Genomic DNA, 18,375 nt, shown 5'->3' on the forward strand with positions numbered 1-18,375 from the left:
CCAGGAATTGCATTACTGGGTATTTACCCCCCAAATACAAAAACACTAATTCAAAGGGATACATGCAGTCCTATGTTTTTATGTTTACAGCAGTATCATTTACAATAGCTAAGATATGGAAGCAGCCCAAGGGTCCATTGATAAATGAATGGGTAAAGAAGATGTGAGATATATCTATCTCTATCTATTTTCTATCTATCTATCTATCTATCTATCTATCTATCTATCTATCTATCTGATTCAGCCTTAAGAATGAAATCTTGCCATTTGTAACAACATGGATGGATCTAGAGGGTATTAATATTAAGCAAAATATGTTAGCCAGAGAAAGAAAAATACTATATTATTTCACTCATATGTGGCATTTAAGAAATAAAATAAATGACCAAAGGGAGGAAAAAAGAGAGAGAGAGATGAAATTAAGAACAGACTCTTATTTATAGAGAACAAACTGATGGTTACCAGAGGGAAGGGGGCGGGGGGATGGGTGAAATACATGGGGATTAAGGAGTGCACTTGTGATGAGTACCAGGTGATGTATGGAATTGTTGAATCACTATATTGTACACCTAAAACTAATATAACACTGTATGTTAACTAACTGGAATTAAAATAAAAACTTTAAAAAATTAAAAATAAAAGCACTTCTATCTAAAAAAAATCAGTTTCTTCACTATAGAAATAGGATAATGTAATTCAATTGTCATGAAGATTAATTAAGCCTGAAACATATCAGTGCTCAATATACGTTAGCTAAAGTTATTTTTATAATTAATATATAAATAGTTATTAGCCATTTACTTCATGTCTAACACCAGGGTAAGCTCATTGGTGATTGCCAAAGAAACAAAAGACACAGATCCCACTTTCAGGAAGTTAAACCCTCTGCGAAGGGGTATAGTTGTTAAAAGAACAAGATGAGACCAGGCATATTAAAGTCCAGAACTCTCTGCAGGTGCTCTAGGAGTTGGGAGAAGAAGTAGATCAGAATGAGTTGAAACAGAGAGACTGAAAGATGAAGAGCTTTACGGATCTGCTATGAACGGTAAGGCTCCAAAATTCTTAATTCTTTTCATAAATTTAAAGAAGTAACTAATGTTATACAGAGCAGAGAGAATAGAGCTAAGATTACTGCCAAGACAAGAGAGAAGAAAATATTTAACACGAACTGGTGATCATTCCACTGATGCCTCACTGACAGTAGTGCTCACTGTATTTGCAAGCTCAGAGGACTGAGCTGTGAAATTTTTTGGATACTTTGCTATGAAATTTACAGGTAACACTAAATTTTAGAATAACATTAGTGGATGCTTTATGGTGAACACATTAAGAGAAGCTGCTATTGTAGTTTTTCATCATTTTTATTAAAAAAGAAATATATTGCCACTCTAGTAGAGCTATTGTAATGTTCTATGCATATCATTAGCAATCATTGATTGTAAGTCCTCAATAAGAGCTTTCTAGAAAGATTTTTCTCAGCAGGGAAAAAAAGAGAGGAGTATATTCGTGATTATGGAATATGCACCCTATATTTTTTTACTCTTAAGAGGCGCATGCTTTCATACCGTGTGTTAAGGGACATATGGGCTTAATAAGCTATTTCTTATTAGTAGTAACTGTTTTTATAAGGAAGATAGATGGAGAAAGTTATCTGGAGGCTGTACTTTTAAATAGCTAGATTCAAAGCAGTTATTATATTACTTTAGATGTCTTGATGCAATTGAAGCTGATTTGGCCAGGCTTTTCCTATTATAATAAAATTTTAGAAGTGAATGCAGACAAATAATAGGCCCCATTTACAGACAATTCACTGAATCCAGTCCTAGAGACAATGTAGCCTTGTTCCTTAGAATAATGTCTATAGTATAGTACTTTGTTCAGACAATCTGAAATGAGTACTTAGGAAAATGTACAGATCTCTGCCCATCTTAGTTTTTACTTGAAATCTTATTTCATAATGGTAGTAATGACTAGTCTTCCAGCCGTTAAGTCTTCTATTAAAATGGAAAGAAAGCAATATTTTGGGTCTACCATCCATAGAGGGGAGTTGGCTCACTGGTTCTAAGCGATGGCAAGATGGTAACTGAGCTTGCACAAATGCTCTGAGCCTCCGTCCAATGATGTGTGGCGTTATAAGCATTATTCAAAAAGGCAGACTGGGAAAATAAATTGGGCCCTGAGAAACCTGGACAGTGAGTTTTATGAACAGTTTTGTGGATGATGAAGTTATTCTGGAGTTGCAGAGGTGTGTATCTGTCTTTGAATCTTACTTGTGAAGAAGACCACTGATCTTTGAGCAGGAAATGAAATTGTATTTTTAATAATATCCATTATAACTTCTCTATGTCAAACAAATTAGTGCTGCGATTCATGGCCATAATCATATCATAATGCCATAATGATAGATAAATAGATTAATGGAACAGAAGGGCCCAGAAATAATCACAGATATATTTAATGGGGAAACAAAAGTCTTTTTGACAAATAGTTCTGGAATATATAGTTATCTGTATGGGAAAAACAAACCTTATCTCCTGCATTACTTGAAAATTTAGTTTGAGTTGGATCACTTAAACATTAATGCAGGAACCATAAGACTTCTAGCATCCTAGTAGAATATATTCATGACTTTAGAATAGAAAAAGATTTCTTAGAGCACAGAAGACATTAACAGCAAAAGAAAAAAAATAATAAATTAGAAATTAAAATTTCCATTCAGGGGGCGCCTGGGTGGCACAGCAGTTAAGCGTCTGCCTTTGGCTCAGGGCATGATCCCGGCATTATGGGATCGAGCCCCACATCAGGCTCTTCTGCTATGAGCCTGCTTCTTCCTCTCCCACGCCCCCTGCTTGTGTTCCCTCTCTCACTGGCTGTCTCTATCTCTGTCGAATAAATAAATAAAATCTTTAAAAAAAAATTATAAAATTTCCATTCAGATTTAAAAGCCAAAACATTAAAATTAAAAATTTCTGGTTATCAAAAGATGGAAAGGCAAGCTGCATTCTGGTTGAGACTATTTGCCAAACAATCTGACAAAGAATTTGTAACAAGAAAATATACAAAAAGATTTAAACCATAGAGTGACATGGTCATATTTTCATTTCAGTGTATCAGTTCGGTGATTGTTATAGGTAAATTTTAAGGACATAGGATCGGAAACAATGAAAAAATATCTGTTTGGGTAAGAGGTGGTGAGGTCCCAGTCTGTAAGAGGTAGTTTCATATGGAAAATTCTCTGAATTCTTTGAATGTAGTGAGAACCAGAAGAAAATCTAACATGTTTTTAGTATCTTCTTATAAATGAGGAACTGATACATACTGTGTTTGGGATCCTGCATTAAGATCCCTACAAACAGATGTGAGAAGAGAAAGCTTTATTCCTGCTATAGTAAGAGAGACCAACCAAATACCTGATTGCTATAAACTTCTGGCAGTTAGCAAAGATTTTTATTCATTAAACACAGTAGGAAGGGGAAATATGAGGAATGGGAATGATAAACAGGGAATCTGATGTGAGGGCAAGGAAGATATTCCACTAAATTCTTTTTAGTTCTTGAAAAGATGTTCTTAAGTCCAGGAAAGTGCATTTCAGAGATTAACCATTATCAGGCTTCAAAAGATGGTCTAAGTTTAAATGAATACAGAAAAGTACACTCAGAGTTGTGAATTTATCAAGAAAATTATCAGTTTACGTTGGTCAATGAAAAGCACATTCTCTGTGTCTTTGCTACACAAAAGTTGCAAAGATGGTCTCTTTCCACTCTTAGCAGTTTCGGTTTTTGCCCCTTATTTCTTCAGTTTTTTCTATACCTGTGTTTTCTTCTTTCTTTCCTCATCTTTTCAAATGACAAGAGTATTAGATCTTTTTTATATTGTTTTACAACGTCTCAAGGTTCTATTTATTTCTTTTGATCTTTTCTCTCCATTTTTTCAGATGGGATCATTTCTATTGTTCTATCTTTAAGTTCAATAACTCATTCCTCTGTCGTCGCCATTATTTAATTGAGCCCATTCAGTGACTTTTTAAGGTCAGATACATAGTTTTCAGTTCTGAAATTCCAATTTGGTTCTTTTTTATAGTTTCTATTTCTCTGCACAGAACTCATTTATCTTTCCATTAATTTCAAGCGTTTTTATCTCTTTATTCCTAGAGCTGATTACAACAGCTGTTTAAAGATTGAACCAGGGACTGTGTTGCTTCATAACAGAATTAAAGAATCCTCTTTTCCATGATTCTGCTTACCAAGGCCACTGTGGCTAAGACCAGGGATGGGAGGAAAAAAAAAAAACCAGTAAAGTAAAACAAAAGCAACACTTCCCCCCACATTCTCAGGCTCCCTGGAGATCCTTTTCCTGATCCTCTGGCCAGAAAGACAGGATTTCTTTCAGAGATTTTTGCTTTGTCTGCTCATCACGAAGTTAAATAGGGACGTTGCCCCTGGGACAGCCGGGGGATCGAAGAGGCAAAACTTGAGAAAAGGACTCCACATCAGTTGTTCTTCAAGTTTTGCCTCCCCTCTGCAGTCTGGCTGCTATTATTAACCTCTCACAGTTCTCCGGTGGCTGCTTTTCCTATTGTCCCAGAACTTTCAGTCGTAATTAACAGGAGATAGGCTTTCACGGACTTGGTCCATCTACGTCCTACTGCAAGTTTCCACCTGTGCTTTTGTGATCTGTGTTTTTAAACAGTTGACCCACAAAACACTATCTCTGAAGGAAATAGTTAACGTTATACATGGACGATGTGCACATCTTTGTCCTTGGTCCCAGGATATTAACATAAAATGACTTTATCCTTTTATTCAATGTCTGTTCACCTTTGTGGCCTTTTAGTATCATTATGTATTTATCATTTTATTGTTTATAATATGATTAATTATTTTACTCATAAAAATCACAGCAGGTACTTGCACAATCTCTAGTAAATCTGGAGAGTTAAGGTGAAATATTCTGAAGCCTTATGTGACAAAGTGTCTTCTCAAAGTCATTTCCATATCAGTGTACCTTATGCCCAGTCTCACTCTCACCCACCCCGTGGCAACTACGGAGCAGGGTCAGCAAATGTCCACATAGAGGAAGTTTTGATTGGAAGTCACAATGGGGTCGTGTGGATGGAGAGACAGTGGTGTATAATGAACATCTAATTATAACACAGCTTGCAGAAAGCTTTTAAGGTACAATCAAGGGGGAGTAACATTCCAAAGCAACCTTGATTCTTTTTATTCTTGGAAACTTTCTCACAAATTTCGAACTTCTCCAGGGTGTGGAGCAAAGGCATACTTTATTTACCTAGTGGAACAGAGATTGTGTGTGCAGGCAAAATAGTCCACTACGGTTTGATAGACACTAGGAATACTGCCTGATCTGAGTCTATTTTCAACTAATCCTCCAGAGGCAAAGTTTGGGTGTTTCCTCCCTCACCTTTATTAATCCTGTTTCTGCAATGACTCAGACCCACTGAACAGAAGTATAGGGAGGACAGTGTGTGCAATAGCTTTTGGTCTTAAAAAACCAAAGAGGAAAGTACAGAAATTTTGAAATAACGTTCCCAGACCACAGATACCAGTTAAAAGAACAAAATAGTAGGATGAAGCCAGAGAGAGTGAGGCCATTTTTTATATCAGTCAAGGGTCCGTGGGCCTTTGGAAGTAAAAGGGGGGAAGAAAGAAATAAAAGAGAAAGGGAGAGAGATAAGATCATTGGGGGCATAAAAATTCCTGGGGGAGCAGAAATGCTCAGAAACATATTCAGCATACATTCAGCCAATATTTGGGGAGTATCTTTCATACGCCAGGTACTGGGTCAGGATCTGAAGATTTAAAGATGTGAAAGCACAATCTTTTTTCTTAAGAGCTTATGGTTTCTGTTACCCTCTGGAGAGGATTGGTCCAGATTCTAAATGGATGCAGCCACTGATGGGAAAAAAGGCAGGAAAAGTATTCTAAATGGTAGATGAGCTTATATCTAAAGGGAAACTCTGAAACCAAGAAGCCTCAGATTTCTTCTCATTTCTGTGATTGATGGCTTAAGAGGAGGGGAAATTGGAACAAAACCCTGAATATTGGATCCTTCACAATCAAATCTTTTGTCCTTGTGTACTTAGGGTATGATATATAATATACTATTATTATATATATATTATACATATCATTATATATAATGTATATGTATTATATATTATATATTTATACAGCATATGTGAATTATATATTATATATACATAATATTCCTGCCTTGCTCTTTTTTTACTTAATTCATATTTCCAACCTATTTTGATGTTTTTAAAGAAAATAGGCAGAATTGATGTTATTTTAAGCATAAAGTAGACTTATTTATTTTAATTTGGACTCCATTTGACATATAGCAGAAGGGTCCATATTTTGGAAAAGGATGGACATGGGATTTAATCCAAACTCTGCTATTTTCTTCTGCTTTTTGCTATTTGTGCAAGTTATTAAACTGTTCTCAATGAATCTTCAATTTCCTCATCTATATAGTAGGGATAACAATACCATTATTAGAAAGTATCAGGAGGATTAAATAAGGTGTTGCATGGGAAATGGTGGTGTACTATCTGGGACAGAGGAGCCCTTCAGAAATATTGATGATATTAGGTAATGTTAAGCAATTATGACATTCCAAGTAAAATGTCTTCACATTCAATATCTCCTGTGCTCTTCAGAATAACCCTGTGAGCCCAGCACTATAATTATCCGGATTTTATTGCTGAGGAGACCCAGACGGAGGGGGTTAAGTAACTCTCCTAAAGAATACACAGCAAAAAGAAAGCGACAGGACAGGTTTGAAAAGGTCTCTTGGACTGCAGAGGGGCACATGACCACAATTCTGTTGGGTGCCTCGAGTCTCTATGTTTCCCTTCCCCCATTAGTTTCTTTGGCAGATTTTAGAAGGATCTCACTGGCCTGAATCTGCTCCAAAGCTGACTGGGTTCTTGAAGGACACTAGTGCATTATTTACCTGCCTACTATCCATAATTTTCCACATTGTGTGCCTTATTCTCACTGAGCAATTCCTTTTGTGCCTAGACTTTATTTCCAACACTGGGAGTTCTTTTTCCTTCCTCTTTCCTTTCCTTCTTCCTTTCCCCACATCATCAATATTTAGCCTCTTTACATAGGAAGTGGACCTCTGTCCCAGTTCCTCATCTTTATTTCTCTCAGTTCTCAGGTTGTCCCCTCCTCATTTATGGGTATCTAACAGTTCCAGGCATGCCTGCAAGATAGGCTGTATTCTAACCAGAGCCCTGTGGCCACCTCTATTTCCAGAGGGAGCTCTGGCTGTTGAATTTAACACATAGGTACACTGAAATGAGGAAACAAAACCTTCTGAGAAATCAGTTTGGGGCAAAGGTGGTTTTAGGGAGGATCACAGATGTTTGCATGCATGAAACCCAAACAAAAGGGATTAAAGAGAGGGCCCAAAGCATTTTTTAGGATAAGGAACAAAAGAATACACAAATCAGAGAAATCACAGAATGTAGACATACTATCCTGCTTGTCTGCAAAAAGAGTGTTTTAATATCAATTACCTGGGGGAAAACACACACACACACACACACACACACACACACACACACACACACACACACACAAATGTTGAAAATACTGCCCATGTAAAATGAATACAACTCAACCTAGCTGTCAAAAAAAAAAAAAGGCATCAGAGGAATAAGAAAGCAGTAAGGCTGTCTTGGAGTCCAATATAAATGTGTGCTTTTTTTTCAATGTTCCATAAATGCTTTGAAGTTACCAACAGTAGCGAAATATATTTTTTAAAAGATTTTATTTATTTATTCGACAGAGATAGAGACAGCCAGCGAGAGAGGGAACACAAGCAGGGGGAGTGGGAGAGGAAGAAGCAGGCTCCCAGCGGAGGAGCCTGATGTGGGGCTCGATCCCATAACGCCGGGATCACGCCCTGAGCCGAAGGCAGACGCTTAACTGCTGTGCTACCCAGGCGCCCCAACAGTAGCGAAATATTAAACTCTGTCAGGGGAAGGCAGTTTGGGGCAAGGACACAAGGATGAAAAGAAGACATGACAGATAACAAAGAGCTGTGGCTTCCAGGTGCAGAGTGGTCCTATTTACACCATCTATTAAGCTCTTTATAAGTTTCAGGGAGTTTTTCACCTTTTATTCATCATCTCATCTAATCTGCAACATCATCTAAAAACAGAGGGATTATTATCCACATTTTACAGATGACAAAATTGAGGCTCACACTACTAAGTATCAGGGCCGTGGTCACACACCTAATTATTTCCATAGTCAGGGGTTGCACCTGGTTCTGCAGAATCCCATGGTACACACTCTTAACTGCTCTTCTCCCCTCTTAAGAAGCCATGCTCTGTCATCACTGCTCCCTGTGGAACTGGTGTCAAGCTCGAAGGGAAAAGAGCTCCTTCTCCAGGGAAGGGCACTACACTTGGTCCAGTCTGTTGTTTTCTGCCATTTTCCTATTTGTGGCCACGTGGCTGTTACCTGCGACCTATTAAAAACGTATTGCGTCTTTCTGTGGCAGAAATGGAAATCCACTTAAACATGCAATTGAACTTTCTTTAATTTTATGTGTGCCAACATTTCTATCCCTTATTTTAAAGCAAAAAAAAATTAAAAACCAAAAATTATAGTAGTAAGCTTCAGGATATATGAAAATGTCCATATTGGGAATGAGCAGGCAAGAAAGCACTGTCTCTTTTGTTGGTCAAATCTCTTCCTGGGATGGTATTCTGACACTAACTAGTATACCGCGGTTCCGCTCTGGTACTAATCACCTGGAGTTAGTGCAGACCCCATAAGTTAAGGGCTCAGTCCTCCACAAGACTGTTCTCACGTCAGGAGGCAGCTGCACCAGCACCTCAGGGGTCCACAGGCCACCCACACTTCTGATGGGCTGGCGATACACTCAGGAGTCCCCACAACTCCTCATGTTTGATAATTTGCTAGAATGACTCACAGAACTCAGGAAAGTGCTTAACTTCTAATTACAGTTCTATTATAAAGGATAGAGATCAGGACTAGCCAAGTGAAGAGTCACATAGAGCAAGGTTTAAGAGTCCTAAATTCAGAGCAACAATACCCTGTCCCCATCGAATCATGGCCTGTTTTCCTCCAGGCAGTGACATCGATATGTTCTCCAACCAAGAAGATCCACTGAGTTTCATGTCCAGAGGTTTTATTGTGGTTTCTTTACATAGAATCATTGATTGAACATCACCTACATAATTGAACACCATCTCCCCCACTCCTCTTCTCAAAAGCTGGGCTGGCTTAAAGCTCCAACCTTCTAATCATAGGGTAGGTTTTTCTGGTGAATAGTCCCCATTTCAGTCATCTAATCTCATTAATATGAAATCAAATGTGATCTAAGGGGTTGAAGAATTATAAAGACACTCCTATTACTTGGGGAAGTGCAGGGGTTTTAGAATCTCCGTGCAAGGAACTGGGGTAAAGACCAGACAAATTCTGTATTATACAACAGATGGTTGGAGCACATTGCTTTGGGATCCTTGCAGCTGTGTGGGTGCCTGCAGAGAAGATTTCTTGGTTAAATGTAGGGTGATCACATAGTTAATTATTCAAATGAGGAGTCTCTTTTGGAAGGAAAAGGGGTTGCAAGTTGGTGGGGTTGCTAGACAACAGGTGTCAACATTCTTCTGAGTGAACTGGGACTTTGATCAATTCATTGTTTTTTATTTCACTCCCAAGAAAGTGTGAAGGGTTTGGGACCAGGCTGTAAATTCTTGGAGTCTTCTTGGTAAGACAAGTGCTTATCTTGCCTCTGCTAGTTACATTTTTGAAACTGGGGGAGACTATTTGCTCAAAAGTGTTGATAGTATGTCCAAAATTGGAGCAAACTTGACACAGGTAGATTGTGACTTTATTTGAATAGGAATATAATTCCATAGCAGATGAATCAAGTTATTCTTACTCTACACAGGTAACAACATATATAACATTCTCTTCTTCACTTATTGCTTGTTCTGAAATTTCAGGGTCTGATAAATTTTCCAAACCCAAAGGCAGTAATACCTTCTCCTTCCACATCATCACTTTAGCTATGGAGGTGCTCATTATGTCTTTCCCTGGTCACTTACATGCTTCAAAATTTGTTGGCTACCAAATACAAATATTTTATGACTGCATCTCCATTCTTTCTACACACAGTGCCTGAAACATCCAGATTTCTTGGCATTACTTGTTCATATCAAAAATTATCTAGAATGTTCAATACTACTCTAGTCCTATAATTTTTTGTGTCTAAAAAATTATATGAGCTCTCTGAAGGGAAAGCCTTATTTGAATCATAATAATAATCATATTCCCAGGGTTCAGTGTGGTGCCTAACACATTGTGGGCCATCATATATATTATTATCATAGTAAGTGAGTTAATGATTGAGAGAAACATTAGCAAATCAAGAAAAGATGGAATTGCCTATGAAACCCATATTCTGCAGAAGTGTTAGAGAGCAAATCCATACCCAGATTCCTTTTATGCCAGTTCTAGTATTGCTCAGTTTTTTCTATAAGGGGCAGGAAATATTTAGGTGTGAAACTCCTAAAAGAGAGAACATTGGGTAAAGACTCAGTCAATATCTTCTGGAAGCCAGATGGATACACTGCTTTATTTCATGGCAACTGTTGAAGAGCTCTCCATGATAACTTCCAATGATGGCACTGGATTCTCATACATGAGGTCCTGAGTCCACTGTATTGATTCTATCTGTGACCATGACAGAGAGCCTGCAGGCAACATGACAGGCCCTCAACAATCTGCTCAGTAGGAGGAGTTGGCTTGGGGGGAGCAGTTGATATAAACACTGTAGTGGAAAGCTACCAAATCATTTTACAGCAGCATGACCAGGGATTCGTGGCCATTAGTAATGGTAATGATAATATAAAAAAACAATAATTATTGGAAAAGGAAACCCAATTAAAGGCATGAAATCAGGAGGCCTGGGTAAGGTGGCCTATTGGTGTAGTTTGAATTGGAGGCAGGAAATGTAATGTCACATAAAATAGTTTGAAATTTCATGGACATAAAGGTTCGGGAGCTCAAAACAAAATTAGAGTGTAAAGGTCTCATTCTATAGTTGAAATGGAGGCCCCAAAAGGCAAGTAACTTCTTCTATTTCTTACTCAGGATTATGCAGCTAAGAGATTAATATCTCATATAAATCTGTAAGAAAATTTCTCCTTTATCTTCTCTGGAAGGTAAGCTCGATGAAGATGTGGTTATTTTCATTCGTGCACTAAATTTTCTTCATTACCCAGAACAGTGCCTGGTACACATTACACAGGCACTCAATTTTTTTTTTTAAGATTTTATTTATTTATTTGACAGAGATAGAGACAGCCAGCAAGGGAGGGAACACAAGCAGGGGGAGTGGGAGAGGAAGAAGCAGGCTCATAGCGGAGGAGCCTGATGTGGGGCTCGATCCCATAACGCTGGGATCACGCCCTGAGCCGAAGGCAGACGCCCAACCGCTGGGCCACCCAGGTGCCCCAGGCACTCAATTTTTTGAATGAGTCTCAGAGTACACATTTTGGTTAAGATCTTGAGTTTGGAGTAAAACAGATGAGAACTATCCCCTATGATATGTGTTACTTTGGGCGAGTTAATGAACTTGCATCAACATTAAGTAAGATATTAAACAAAATAATGCACATAAATTGACTTGATGAGCCTGGTACATAATCAACACTCAATGAAAGGTGAACATTTACAACAGATTTATTGCCAGATTTTACTGAACAGCCGATTATATTATAATTTCGAAGGGATTTAGGTTTACCCAACTGCTTCCCAGGTTCACGGTTTTAACATTTCGCTTTCATAAAAGAAATCTTAGGTCATTCACATATCTGGTCATTCTTAAAATGCTTTATTTTAATTTTCTTCATGGAAATACATTAAGTGTGTTGAAAATTAGCGTTCATATAATGACCTCATGTCATTTCACTTCTGTGCAGCCTGTCAATTACTGTTTTATTTTTTTAACCATAATTACTCCCCAACTATTTGGGGAGTAATTTGATTTAAATTAAATCAAAGAACATCCTCAGTCAAGGATATCAAGATAAATCATTAAATCAAAGAACATCCTCAGTCAAGGATATCAAGATAAAGATTACCTGATGGGAGAAGCCTGTAGAGTACTATTTCCAGTTGCGTAATGGGTGTGCAGCAATTTAAAATAGTGTCCCCCAGAGTTTATGTTTATTAAACTGCAAGAAAAATAAGAAAACTCCAGGGTTCTATTTACCTAGAAATCACTACAGTACTAATAAATGAGGGAAAACAATCCCAGGCCAGGATTTCCAGAAACCGCAGACAGAATGAGTGATGAAAAGGCCTGCTGGAGTAATTAACAAGAATAGTTAGATCCTTACGATGCAAAATGTTCTCCAATCAGCAGCACTGGCCTCACCTGGGAGCTTGTTTAAAATGCGGTGTCTCTGGCCCCACCCCAGACCATAGACCTTTAGTAGTAGAATCAGAACCGGCATTGTAACAAGATTCTCCAGATGGTTCAGGTTTGAGAAGCGCTGGCTTAGGTGGTTTTAAAAGGCACGTAAAACAAGAACTGCTGTCTTATTTTAAAGAATTTTGTTTCATATAACATACTTATAAGCGATTGAAAAAATATTGAATTAAGGACATAGAAGTAACAAATATCACCACAATCCCACCATGTAGCAAAAAACACATTATCTGTGGATGTAAGTTTGCAATTTCATATGTAACAGGCCATGCTACACATGCTACTTTGTAATATGCTTTTTTTCCTCCAAACAACAATGCATCTTGCTCATTTATATAGGACAATAAACAATACTCTATATTGTCATTTTCAATGGCTGGGTGGGAATCATGGCTTTTATGTACTCTTGTTTATCAAATGTCCTATTGATTGAAATTTGGGTTATTTTTCATTTTATGCTATTATAATCTCTAGCAGTTGAGTTCCTAGAGGAAGGTCACCGCCGATCCCAAATACTTGTCAGTGGGCTGTAAGTTATAAGGAAGTTTAACTTTTTTCTATATTTCTTTTACCTTTGTTCTCCACATCACTAACTACATTAATTTAGTTTAATATCAAATGTTATTTGTATTTCTTGAGTTCGTATCAACTTGATAGGGAGAAAAGATGGCCTAGGGAGATTCTAGGTGCAAGAAGGAATTTTACCTGGCATATTTACTGTGTTTGAGAAGTTATGCTGTGTTGCTTTCAAATTAGGCTCTGATTCCAAGATGGTCATACCAAGTATGGGCTGGTGTCAGAAAGCCAAGGTTTGAGGCCTAATCCTATTATTTGCTAACCACATTAATTTGGGTAGGTTATGGGGTGCCTGGGTGGCTCTGTCAGTTAAGCGTCTACCTTCCACTTGGATCATGATCTCGGGGTCCTGGGATGGAGCCCCATGTGGTCGGGCTCCCTGCTCAGTGGAGAGTCTGCTTCTCCCTTCCTTCTGCCCCTCTCCCTGCTCATGCTCTCTCCTCTCTTATGTGCTCACTCTTTCTCTCTCAAATAAATAAAATCTTTAAAAAAAAAATTGGGCAGGTTACAAAAAACTTTTTTAGCCTCACATTCTTTATCTAAAAAAAATAATCTTCAAAGGCTGTAGGACCTTGTGTGTGTTATTTGAAATCCTTAGTGTAGTGCTTGGCATGTAGAAAATACTCAGTAACTTTTCAGCATTTACTTATGTTTTCCAGAATTGTAAACTTCTTGCTGCTTTGGGAGCTTTCAGGACGAAGAGAGGATAAATAAAAATGCCCAGCTGCCACTGGTAAATAACAGGAGGAAGAGGTGAAAGCAGCTCAGGCTTAAGGGGATGTGGGTCATACACTCATTTACTCTAAATTCATCTTGTAGATGGAGAGCATGGGATTTAGGTTAGGATAGTGTTATACTAGCCCATAATAGAATAGGGAATAGAATTTAGGCTTTAGATTATTCTCATTCAGATGGGGAAAACAGGGTACAGAGAAGAATGAACTTGGCCAGTTGGCCATAGTAAGCCACTCTCAGAGCTGTGGCTGCCTTCCTGTCCCTGGGTCAAGCTTTAGCCTCCAGCATCACTACTGACTAAAGAGGGAAAACGAAGTCAGGATCTCTGGGTGCTCTAATCCAGTGACAAATTATTACTGTTCTATTTCGCATGAATGAGCAGCTTAGAAAATGTCCAAATGAGCAAATTATATAATCATCCTCACTATTAATCAGAGAAAAATACGAAATGTTGTGTTTGACCCATCAAATTTCCATTTTTAAAAATGCTTTAGCCAGTCTTGGCAACTGACCACGGAAATAGCCATTTGGCAGGACGTATTGAAAGCTAAAAATGTTCATCCTCTTTTACCCAGTATTTCTTCCTATAGGGATTTATCCTGAAAAAACAGTCATAGGTACACAAATATTTATGAACAAGTATAATGTGAACAACAGGAAGCAACATAAAATCCAATAACAGGACATTGACTAAACAAATTACAGAAATAATGCAGCCATGCAAAACCAAATTTTAAAAGAATACTTAATGGCATGAAAAATGTTCATCATGTTTTAAGTGAGAAAACAGATTATAAAATAGTAGATGCAATATGCTCTCAATTTTGCAAAATATAGCTCAATAAAACACACGCAGATATGAAAAAGCTGGAAGGGTTTGCAGGAAAATGTTATCAGGTTTTGTCTTTGAGCTGAGGAAGAACTAAGTTATTTTTTTATGCTTTATTTTTCCTTTTCAATATTTTAAAAATATCGCCCCTGGATTATCCTAACATAGCCACTGTGCAGTAAGTGTTTAGGTATTTCTTCTCAATAAGGAAATTTAAGCCCAAGTATTCTCAACATTAGTAGTGATAAAAGAAATTGTCCTTAGTTATCCCCTTTATGAAGCTTCAGATTTAAAAGGCTGCTCCATCTGGGTGTTTCTTCATGCAGTGGTGGTGTCAATGACAGGAGAGGCCATGTGGAGCACAAGATATGTGGAGCATATCTATAGTGACCATCAGGAAAATCTGCAAGAGCCCCAGTAGGTTGGCAATATCCAAGAAGTTCCCCTAACACTGCTCAGTGCAGCTCTTTGTCACAAACCCAAATCTACCCCCTTGTTACTTCTTCCTTTTTCTACTGCAGGAATGCTTCCCAAACTCACCCCACACATTTCTTCAAGAGATCAAAGTGGGATTTGGATGCTATCAGATCATATTTACTGTTGCTATATACCCACATGGCTTTTAGCATTATACTGTGATTTTCAGAGGTAGGGGGTCTCTGACAGTTACTGAGAAAGAAGCAGTTCAGCTGATTATAAATCAGAATCTCAGACGACTTGGTTTGTACCCTTTTGGTGCCCCAAAGGCAGGAATTCTGCAGCAGGTTCTTCCTATTGTCAACCAAGAAAGAATTTATTGAAAAGTTAAGCAAATAGGCATTTATTTGGGCAATTGGAATTGCAATTCGGGAGACACAGATTCAGGTAGAAACTTGACTTGTGTTTGGAAGAAGACAAAGGGGGCAGAGTTATAAAGGCAAAAGGTCATGAGTGCATTTAGGCCTTCTATGCAAATCTGGGATTGAAACTAGGTTAACTGAGATTGGTTGGGTTAATATGCAAATGAGCTATCGAAATTTGTCAATTCTCATTGGCTCCTTTCCAAGTGAAGAATGTGAAGGACTCATGTATCCTCATGAGGAGGGAGTTAGGTCCAGCCTGAGGGCTTGTAGCTGGCAAAAAGATCATAGTTTTCCGCTGAGGACATGCATATGTTCCCTCTCCTGGTTGGCCTCCCCACTCTATTTTAAAAGAGACTCTTTTAGTGGGGCTTGCTTGCTCCACTTCGAAATCTCCTTTCATACTATATCTAATGGTTTTCCATGGTATCCTGACAACCTGTTCATTTGTCCTTCCTTCCTTCCTCCCTCCCTCCCTCCCTCCCTCCCTCCCTCCCTCCCTCCCTCCCTCCCTCCCTCCCTTCCTTCCTTCCTTCCTTCCTTCCTTCCTTCCTTCCTTCCTTCCTTCCTTCCTTCCTTCCTTCCTTCCTCCAGAGAGAGCCCTCCCAGGTGCAAGCTAGGGGTTTGGGCAGAGGGAGAGAAGAGAGAAGAGAGAGAATCCCAAGCAGGCTCCAAGCCCAGTGTGTTGCCCCATGAAGGCCTTGATTTCACAACCGTGGGATCATGACCTGAGCTGAAATCAAGATCAAGAGTAGGATGCCCAACCTACTGAGTCACCCAGGTACCCCAAGTTTTACTATACTTATTAAATTAATTTACTTTGTTTCTACTAACTTTGAAAACTTTTACTGCCTAATTTTGTTTGCCAAATTGTAGAGTTCTCAGTCGTTCTCATCACAGTTATCCCATTTTTGGCCAATTTTCCATTCTCTTTCCACTAAATCAGTCTCCATGACCATTAAACAAGGTAAAACATGATGCTCTCAGCGGCCATCTCCCAAAGGACTACTTAAGTCCACCCTCTCACCTTCGTAATTTATACTATTGCTTTCCCCACTGAGTCAGATATCCTGGATGGAGTTGTGGTTTGGCACATCATATAGAATTTTGAGATTCTTCACCTTTGGCCAATTAAGTGACAGACTAAACATGTCCAGCTTAGCGAGGAACCTGGACCCATATCATACAATTATTCTTTAGAGTTCGTAAAAAAAAAAAAAAAGCATTTAGATGTATTGGGGGTGGGGGGAATCTATAGCAGGTTTAGATGAGAGAATTCCAATATCTGAAGAGTTTTCAGGTAGAATTTTTGAACTGCAGTGAATGTTGAACATAACTTTCTGCTATATACGAGTAGATCTTTTGTGTAACTACAGATTGAAGTCCTAAATCAAGGTAGAAGACCAACTGTGACTCATATTAAGAAAAAAATCTTATAATTTTCCAAAGATATAATATAACAATTCACATCAAGAAATATTAAGAGAGGTGAGACCTCATCAGAAAAATTTAGCAGAATTTGAATAGGAGCTGAATTAATGATCTCTAAATTTCCTCCCAAATCATACATCTGGGAATATTTCTGTGAAAAGTTACACCTTGCCTACTTTCCTAAAACCAATGGGTGGAAGCAAATAAGAAGAAAAAATAATGATAAACATGCCACTATCTTAAAGATCATTGATCTGGCATTTTAATGTCTAGTTCATGGACTTTTTTGTGTTTTTGTTTTTTTCCCCATGCACCTTTAATGTGTCTCCTGTATCCAGAGACACAATGTAGTATTGGTAGAACTGAAAATGAACTAGAGTTCGTGTAAGAAAACTTGAATTCTTTTGCCACTGGAAAGTTGTATGACTTTGAGTATTAATGTCATCTCTGAGAATTGTATTCCAAAGATTATAACTTTTGGAAGCTATAAAATGTTTCACAAATATGAAGTGATTGTACTTACACATATTTAATGGAAGTTATTTCAAAGGGAATGCTCATTTGTAGTTACTAAACTCATTTCCGAAGTCCCAGTCTCCCAAGAAACAATATGATTCATGTCATATGATTGACAGGTAGTTTCTAAGCCTCCAGAAATGCTGGGCTGTTTTTCTTTTTTGCCTGCAGCTGACACACCAAAAATATTTGTTTTCACCCTATAAATAACCAACTGAAATACCTTCCTTTTGTTAGTTGCTATTATCCATTGTTGGCCTACATTCTGGTGTTTCTCTACATCAGCAAAAATAATAAACCAATTTTATGTAAGTCACTTAGAATAACGGGAGAGTAGAATTATGCAAAGAAACTCCCCTGAGTAAAGTCCATTATCTTTAAGGGGTGGGGAATGATTTACATAAGAGAAATTATGGTTGTTTACTACCAGATACAATAGTGGAATTACATGACATTTTACTACTGAAGCTGGCTGAGCATCCATATTCAATATTTATCTGAGTCACAAGGTTCTCAGCTCATTCGTCACAGGAAGCAGTGGGGTCTAATGGACTGAGTGGGCTGCGCGGCCTGTTGACCCACTTAGTCACCTTGGTCAGGATACTCATGCCCTTGGACCATACGATTCATTCATAAAAATCAGAGAGATGACATAGAAGTGGAGACTTCTGTTTGTTTGTTTTTACCATCAGTCTGCCTCAAAGTGTCACAGTGGGACTGTTGAAAGACAGCAAGATATTTTCAGTCGAATCTTACCATTCATTTGAAGTTGGGAAAATAAGGCAAAATCAAAATCCACAACCTAGAATCTGTTTCCAGCCATCTCAGAATATTCTCTAGCTATCTGCATTGGTTTTAAAGGAATAGGAAACAGTAATTGGTGATTAAATGTTAATTTTTGGAGTCAGGCTGCCTGGATTAGATTCCACATCTGCTACTTTA

At 38.1% G+C, this 18,375-nt stretch overlaps 1 long non-coding RNA gene across 2 annotated transcripts in view; it reads left to right on the forward strand.

Annotated features, from left to right (window-relative positions):
• LOC148109766 (uncharacterized) overlaps positions 1-18,375 on the forward strand; it is a 111,423-nt gene that overhangs the window by 80,843 nt on the left and 12,205 nt on the right. For both annotated transcript variants that reach the window (XR_015724733.1, XR_015724734.1), the window contains exon 3: positions 956-1,045. This is a non-coding gene — a long non-coding RNA (uncharacterized LOC148109766). The remainder of the gene's footprint in view (positions 1-955; positions 1,046-18,375) is intronic.

The sequence above is a fragment of the Ursus americanus genome, chromosome 6, assembly GCF_024610735.1.
Source record: "Ursus americanus isolate L20-20 chromosome 6, mUrsAme1.1.p, whole genome shotgun sequence".
Taxonomy (NCBI): Eukaryota; Metazoa; Chordata; class Mammalia; order Carnivora; family Ursidae; genus Ursus; species Ursus americanus.